The 9,320-nt window shown below is 30.8% G+C and overlaps 1 pseudogene; it reads left to right on the top strand.

Moving 5' to 3' along the window:
- On the top strand, positions 7,412–9,140 carry LOC109344578 (annotated as a pseudogene).

Genomic DNA, 9,320 nt, shown 5'->3' with positions numbered 1-9,320 from the left:
CAATCATGTATGGTTCGTAACTCTCTCTATATATTAAATCTTATGTTTAAGAAGAATGAAAGATATGAGAGACTTTTGGTAATTTGAGATGCAACTGATAAGAATGAGGGCAGAAGAGTTAATAACAATCAATGAAATCAGATTATGCTCATAAATATGACATTAATGTTGACCTATCATTACACAATTATTATCAAAATTATTTTAAGTTTTAACTGAAATATAATCATAGTATTTAAGTCTTTAATCAATTAAAATTATTATCAATCATAAGACAACAAATGACAAACATAAGATTAAATTATAGAATAAAAGAGTACACATGTTAAAGGTGCATTTGCATAGTTAAAAATGTAGGTGAACATATTTACAGAGTTAAGTGAGAAAAATAAACAAAACAATCTCAATTATTTTTTCTTTGTTCCAAATCTTAACTCATATATTAATCATCACTTGCAACTTTCTTAGATTCAAATTGAGTTATTGTGCATTTATTCACATTTAAATTCCAATGAATAAAATCTAATTTTGATAATAAATATTACCTTAATAATCATGTATCATTACACAAATATTAACAAAATTATTCAAATTTTAACTGAAAGATAATCATATCAAATTATTATTATTATTTCAATAAGAAGACAAATGGAAAGCATAAGATTAAATTATGGGATAAACATAGTGAACGAATAAGGAAGGAAATGAACAAATGTAAAGTCACATTCCTATTGTTCAATACAAAATGATCATAATTATTTTTTTTGTTACAAATTTAAGTGACGCGTTAATCCTCACTTATAAATTTTTTAGAATCATTTATCCTTATTATCCATTTATTCACATTTAAATTGCAATGAATGAAATCAAATTTTGCCTTATGTTTAAGAAGAATGAATGAGATGAGAGACTTTCGGCAATTTGAGATGCAACTGATAAGAATGAGGACAGAGTTCTAACTAAAAGATAACAATATCATTCAAGTCCACAATCAATTGAATTATTATCATTAAATTATATAATGAAACACAATGAATGAATAAGAAAGGGAATGAACGCATGTAAAACCACATTCCTTTTGTTCAACACAAAATGATCCTAATTATTTTTTTATTTGTAATGATGCATTAATTCTCACTTGCAAAATTCTTTGAATCAAATTAATTTATTGTTCATTTATTCATATTTAAATTACAATGAATGAAATCAAATTTTGCTCATAAATATTACATTAATATCAATATATTGTTACACAATTATTATCAAAATTATTTCAAATATTAAGTTAAATATAATCATAGCATTTAAGTTCATAATCAATCAAATTATTATCAATATTAATACAAGACGACAAATGACAAACCTAAGATTAAATTATGAAATGAAATAGAATGAATGAATAAGAAAGTGAGAGACAAATAAGAAGCCACATTCTGATTGGTGAATGAGGGTGAAATTTGATGAATCATAACCTCAGTTTTCATTGTAATTATCTATTTGTGTAATGAAGAATGAAAGATTGTGCGATGAAGAATGAATCATAACATAAGTAACATAATTCATATTGTACAATAAAGTAGATGAACCATAATGTAAAAAAAAACATATAATCAATATTATGCTACTTTTGCTCAAGATTATGTAGCAAAATGACATTTTAACAACTTTTTTTAGAAAATTAAGGAGAAATGGTGAAAATACCAAAATGTCTGAGATTATTTACTTTTTTCTTCATCTTTACGATCTCGTCACTGTTCATGTCATTTTCAACATTACAATAATAATTATTTTCAATAGAAAATTCCATAAACAAATAAAGAAACAACAAAGAGATATAGAAAAACTAACCTGTAATGATACTTCAAGAGTGAACAAACAATAAGAGACACCAATTATTAGAGACATCTCACTCCTCTAGTTATCCAACAATAATAACATATCTACAAAATAAACAAAAAAGATTTTAATACAACATCTTCAAAGAAAAAAATCAATGAATAGATCTACATGCATAAAATGATTTTAAAATAAGAAATTTTGAAATGGAAGAATGATATAAACCAAGAAGAGATAAAAATGGTTGAAGAAAAGTTGGTTGAAGAAAAGTAAAATAATGAAATGAAGGAGTGAAAGAGAGATGATGTTCTCTAATTAGTAATAAAATGAGAGAGATAAAATATGGAAGAAAAAAGAAGAATAAATGATAAATAGATGTATCAAGAGATAATAACAAATGTTATGGTGTGGTGGGGTGTATTGGATGTGGTAAAATTCTTTGAGTGAGAAAACTTTTATTGTGAGTATGACATATGTACGTGAAAGAGGTTTTTTTGTTAAATAATAAATATATACACTTTAGAAAGAAGAAACAGTTAGATGCCCAGAGAGACGTAGTTATAATCTTCTCAAACCAAATATGTGTATTTAAGTTAACTTAATCAATATTTAAAATGTGTAATTTATTTAAAAAAATAATTAAAGGTATAATTACTGGTCTAAAATCAAATTATATGTAGAAATCATTACAAAATGAATGTATTTTAAATCAACATTAGTCTTATATCATTGCAATAGCTTTCTTTAATTTTGCCAATGTTTTTTATTTGAGTTTAAAATGTAAGTATAAAGTTTTTTACACACATCATTCATAATTGATTTATATTATTTCTATGTGAGAGTCAATAATTATTAACATATGAATAATGTATAATTTGTTAACTATGTAAAAAATTTTACACTGTCAATATATACATATTAAATCTTTTTTATTTTTACTTTTAAAGGTAATGAGTTTGGGCGTCTGTAATTAAGCGTATTTTTGTGAGGGAAGAAGATAAGTTTTGTTTAATTTTTTGTATAGATTAACCCGTAAGCTTAAATCAGATGTCAAGTTTCTTTAACTGTGATTTTAAATTAGGTAGGTTATTTAGGTGTTCTAACTCAATCGGATACCCATATATCAATTTTCAACCCTAATATTTAACAATGGAATCATTAGCGTGAAGTAAACTTAAGATCTTTGCATCCATGTAAACAAGTTAATACAAACTCCAATTTCTCTTTTCATGTATATATCATATAATGTGGTAATTACTTTAATGACTTTAATGCACCAATAGACTCACCCATAAAAAGCAATTTCCACTTTTGTTTACTTTCTTTGCACTATTTTGCTGGATGACATCATCAACAAGAGTAACTTTGTAAAAGAACAGAAATTACCACCTTGTATAGCAGGTGTGAAAAAAGAATAAAATAATAATTACATAACAACAGTCTTAGACCAATGATTGGGTTCCAGCTGCTTAAAACGCGTGTGTATTGGCCTTATCTTCAATGTTTGATGTTTTCTTTTGGGGGTGCATTGGAGACAGGTTTCACTGCTTTTGAGATTTTGAGTAGTGTGTTGTGGACGTCTAGTTGCAAATATTCAAAGACTATGGTGCATAGGATGGCAAAATGTGCTGCCCGGTCCGTTTAGTTCGTGCCCGTAAATGTCCACAAAAATTTAAACAGGTGCGAGTATGTTCACATTGGCTTTAACAGATAAAATTTAATACCTTGCCCATTTTAAAATGGGCTAACGGACTTGCGGGCGGCCTACGGACATTGTTGAATAATTAAAAAAAATAAAAAATCCATCTATAATAAATGAAATAAAATGAAATTAAATAAAGTAGTTGAAGATAAAAAATTAACAATTTTTTTTGATATTTTATATGAAACTTAACAAATTACATTATATTAAATTTTTTTTAGAGAATAAAAATCACATTACACCATAACTTATTTAAAAATTTTGTATTTTTTTCTTAAATTATATTTATGGGCCGCCCATATATTCAACAGAAATGCCCGCAAACTTATCGAGCAAAACAAGCTGAATAAAACAAACAAGGGGAAAATTTGCCATGTATAATGGTGCATTATATTCACTATCTATCTCCCACCTTATTCCTGTTCCAATGCCATGTATAATTATTTATATTTATTTATCATTTATTCTTTTAAAAGAGTAATACAAATAAATAGTGAATGTTATAATGACATTGTATAAATTTTTACATTATCAGTATATTAATTGAAAATTGAGTGTAATTAAATGAATATCAAGTAATTTATAAATAACTGTTTTTAGGAAAGTAATAATTGGTTTTACAACTTTTTTTCTTAATTTATTAATAAAAAAAGATAATGTGTAAAAATGAGTAACTATTATAAAAAAGACAAATTATAAAAATTTATAAATTTAATACACATTATGGTGCCAATCACCAGTTCACCACCAAGGAGAAGGAGATGGCAATGAGCGAGTTGAAAGTGAATGAGTTTTTGAGGGTTAAAGGATATTTTAGGAAAATAAAAAATGAAGAAGTTTGTTTAATTTATGTTGGGGTCTAAATTTTGGACAGAAATCACGTGTCTAAAAGGATATTATATATCATGTATCGAGCTGTTCAGAATATTATTTATTATTATTTTTTTAAAATTTCTGTTATTTATATAGCAATATAAGATTGATCCATATAGCAAATAAGACAACATTAGCTATAAGTGATTTATGTCTTTAAAATTTTTTCCTTCACAATATCTAAGCAGAAAAGTTATGTGGTTTATACACTAAGCAGAAAAGTTGCATGCAAATAAGAGAATGTTAACCCCTATTCCGTGGTGGGAATGGGATGCTACCAAAATCCAAGTTAATTACCTTTAATCTTATCTCTACTAATTGTATATCACTTCTATCATTGAAATATAGCAGATACTGCTTGTTATAGCACTATGTGACCCTTGCATTTTTTGTTGATATATTTCATATATCTGATCAACCACTATCTGATTTCATTGAGTGAATATTGAAGTCTAGTCTCTATGAAAGAAGGATAATGGGACAAGAGGTTTTATATTGGGTTATAGTTTTTCTATAGGTGAATATATGTTAGTATTTTATCATTGGGTGAGGTTTGTGTTAGACTTTTTATTTACTTTGCTCTGTCCTCTCCCACTGTCTCAAGTTTCCAAAGTACCTATCTAATTAAATATATTGATTTAATTGTAATCCCAAGCTTTATAAGTGATAAATTTCTTATCCTGAATCATGAAATATACAAAACTTCAATCAAATGTATATTAAAATTAGTAAAGGGTATTAAATATTCTTCAATATCTAGATATTACAACAAATGAACAAAATGTGAGTGATGGCACAGTAATTACTACAAAGGGTAAATGCTTTTAGCCTCCAAACTACATGTTGATGTGAACCAAAAGAAGAAAGCAAGTGCATCAATTGCATGGATGGTTGAGCAAAGAAAGCCAAAGAGTAGAAAGAGTGCTAAATGCAACTGGCCTTCATACCATAAGATCATGAGAATGCAAAGGCCACAGGGGCATTTAGCATCTACCCCCTTTGATCGCAAAGGAAATCACTACATTGGTCCGAAAATGGCTTCTTCACTTATGAGTAGAAAGATAAGTACACTTAAACGACTCGATTAGGTGGAAGTCTTGTGCATAAAATTATTTTCAAATTGCAACTGCATTTCAGAAATTTACATCCTGTGTGCGATCCACTTCCCTCCTATTTTCCCAAGCTTACACTATTTACTAGTAGGATGTCCATGCATTCTCGTCTATCCCTGTATCGAATGCTTAATAAGGAAATTGTGAGAAAATAAAGTGGGCTGAAACCAGTTCATCCTCATGACTATAAATAACACCCTGACTATAAATATGGCCATTTTCAGATGATTCAATTCAACCTCATGAAAACATAACTACCTCTACTATAGCCTAGAGAGTGAAATGACTCAATACTTATAACATGTCACTTTCCTGTGCCAAAAACTTCTTCCAAAGGTTCTGTATAGATGAATTCCAAATAAGAAGTTATGCTCATAGTAGTTTTCTATTCAATGATCTATTGCCATCTCTTGGCGCGCAAATTAACCAAGAAGCTACACTTCGAAGATATATAATCTCTCTTTTCAATCCGCATTATAGGTGATGTTATTATTACAAGTTTGAATTTACTATGAATTGCATCTCATCTTATTCCAAGTGCATAACATGCTTTATATACAAGTTTGATATACAAGACTTGGTTTACAAGGCACCTCGCCAACTAACTTTGACTATTCTTCTAGACTTAAACTGATTGCTGTTAGGGAAAATAGACTAACACTTAATTACAATCATATCCTTAAATTAAGTCTAGTGTGTTGCCCCTTGCTCAAGTAATCTGCCCAAGAGGCATTTGTTTGAATCAAACAGTTTTGGCAAGTATGCTAGGCCTTGTTCTTCAACTTTATGTTCCAGGTTCCAAGCTTTCTCCTTCAAGCTCCAAGTTATCTACCTTGTGTTCCAAGTGATCTGCATCTTGGTCCTGCTCTGCCAATGAGTTTGTTCTTCCATTATTATACTTCAATAGTTATATCACCCTTTGCAAGTGCTATGAACATTGTGCATGCTTTTTCTAATAGTACTTTATATTACAGGGCTTGGGAGATGTTACTTGTTGCTCTAGTCATATATACTCAGCATGGATTTGCCCATTTGAGTTTGCATTTTTGCTTTACAAGCCAGATACATCATTCATCATAGACAACATTGTTAATGGCTTCTTTGCCATTGATATCATGCTCACATTATTTGTAGCATATCTTGATAGCCATTCTTATCTTTTTGTTGATGATCCAAAGATAATTTCAATCAGATAAAGAATATAACAAACTTTTCTTCCAAGGAATCTTGAAAAAACTCTTCTTACTTCATATACCTCCTCCTCCACCAAACTTACTAGTTATTACAGGTACTTGTCTACATGGTTTGTGTTTGATGTCTGCTCAACTGCGCCATTTCAGTCCATCAGCCTCATATTCACTAATCACAGCAGCAGTCTTGGCTTCAAATTCCTAAACATGCTTCGGTTATGGCGTCTCAGACAAGTTAGTTCTCTGTTGCAAGGTTTGGCATCATATCAGATTAAACTTTATGGTTCCGAACATAGTTACTAGGAACGCAATATGTCACTCTTTACATTATTATTACAAGAACGATTGAAATTATAAGAAAATAGGACAGTTATTACTAGCTCCTGTTCTTTGTTTTCAGACTAAAGAAGGACATTCGTTTCAGTTACTTCTGGACTAGGTGTACAAAGCTCATTGCTGTAAGCTGTTAAAGTCACTTTTCATCAAATTTCAGGTAATACTATTTGCAGTACATTGTGCAGGATGCTTTAACTATCTAATCGCAGATCGGTACTCGGATCATAAAAGAACATGGATAGGTGCATTGTACCCAAATTTTATAGAAGAGAGGCTTGGTTTTGGTGCCACAGAGGGATACAATCAGAACAGCTTCTGAATTTGCTTCAAGAAATCAATTGCCCTGTCAAATACAGAATCAAATGCTGTCACACATATGTTTGAGGTTCAAAACAGAAGGATTGAAGCAGCAAGAAACATTAAATGATCTGCCGAAGACGATTTGTTCAAGCATTGCACAACATCTCTTTTTTCCTGTTGTGCAGAAGGTGTACCTCTTCCAAGGAGTCTCACATGACTTCCTTTTCCAACTGGTAACACCTCACATGCCTTGTTTGTTGTTTGATTTTCCGCTTTCTACTTCTGTCTTCTTTCTTCTTTGGCTACGGCGATCAATAGTTAATGTTGCAGTATCTGAAACAATTTACTCTAACACCAGGTTTCAGAAATGGAAGCTGAGTATTTCCCACCCAAGGAAGATGTGATACTACAAAATGATTCTTCTACAGACTTTTATGTGCTGGTTTCAGGGGCAGTGGAGTTATCTAAAGCATGAATGATCTAGTAAGCATGAATGAATGTTTAATATTGCCTACTAATACAAAAATTCTTTTGAAATGGTTATGTACTACAGGATATCATTCGATACATCGATGGCCATGATCAAGTACATCAGTCATAGTATTCAATCAATCTAGACAATTTTTCCTTCAAATTACACAATGAAACAGCTGGTTGTAACTTCCTATCCCTGCATTAACAATTCAGGTTCTTGGGAAGGCACATGCAGTTGATGCCTTGGGAGAGATTAGAGTTTTATATCATATACCACAGCCTTTCACATTTCGAACTACTGAGATTTCTCAAATTTTAAGACTCAGCAGAACATCCTTAATGAATGTTTTACAAGCAAATCCAGAAGATGCACAGATTTTGATGGAGAACCTTTTCATGGTAATTAGAATATTAAATATGGAGGAAAATTTGTATAAACTTCATTTGCTGCATATCCTCTCTGTTCTTTGATAATAGCTTCCTTATCATCTGTTATCCACATTGACAGAGATTAAAGGGACACAAAGCATTGGACTTTCTATATCCAGATACAGATCCTGGATTGGTTCTTCATGAAGAGCTTGATGGAAGCAACACAAGAAGAAGCTCTTCTCATGACTGTACAACAAATCATTTTCATGAACATTCGCTAATGCAGGAAGAGAAATACAGAAATCTCAGATACTCGGAGGCCAGCATGCTTAACGTGACTAATGACGATGGTTTAATCACTAAACATAACATGATTCCTCAGGATGGGAAAAGAGATCTCCATGCCACTTCACACGAAAGGAATCTTGACATGGTTGAAATTCTGCTTGAAAGAGAAGCAAATGCCAAGATCCCAAATGGGTGGACAGTGGACACAAAGGGCTATGGTAGAAAAGCTAAAGAACAAGAGCATTTTTGGACAAATATTGAGTTGTGAAATTGAGAAGAAATCAGATGAACATAGATAGACTTTGTAGAGCCAGAAATCCTTAACCTTTAGAGCAGTGACTCAACCAGAAATAGAAAACAATATGGTATTGGATCTATCAATTTTCCATTAGAGAAAAAAATATACAAACTCCACATATTCTACAAATTCAAACTGTCCAAGTCACAGGGAAACAGCAAAGTTCATGAAGAAGAGAGTAACAATTCACTTGCGATGCAGACACAGAGGCGCTTCACAGGGACAGCATGGAAAACTGATTATCCTACCTGACTCATTAGAAGAGTTGCTCAATATTGGTGCTAAGCACTAATACTTATTTTTTTGCAAGAGTTAAATACATACACAGAAAAGGATTAGATTTTTCTCTTTCCTTTTCGACACAGAATGGAATTTTTTACTGCTCTTAGTTTCTTCTTCTAACTAATAACTTGGAAAACTGCAGGTGGAAAACTTGGAGGCTTCAGCCCCACAAAAGTAATTAACACAGAGAATGCTGAGATAGATGATGTAAATGTCATTAGAGATGGTGATCATCTCTTTCTTCTTTGCAGCAATTG

Source organism: Lupinus angustifolius, chromosome LG04, assembly GCF_001865875.1.
Source record: "Lupinus angustifolius cultivar Tanjil chromosome LG04, LupAngTanjil_v1.0, whole genome shotgun sequence".
In the NCBI taxonomy this organism is placed as follows: Eukaryota; Viridiplantae; Streptophyta; class Magnoliopsida; order Fabales; family Fabaceae; genus Lupinus; species Lupinus angustifolius.
Note: the sequence above shows the minus strand (reverse complement) of the source record. Positions and strands in the feature narration are given on the sequence as shown.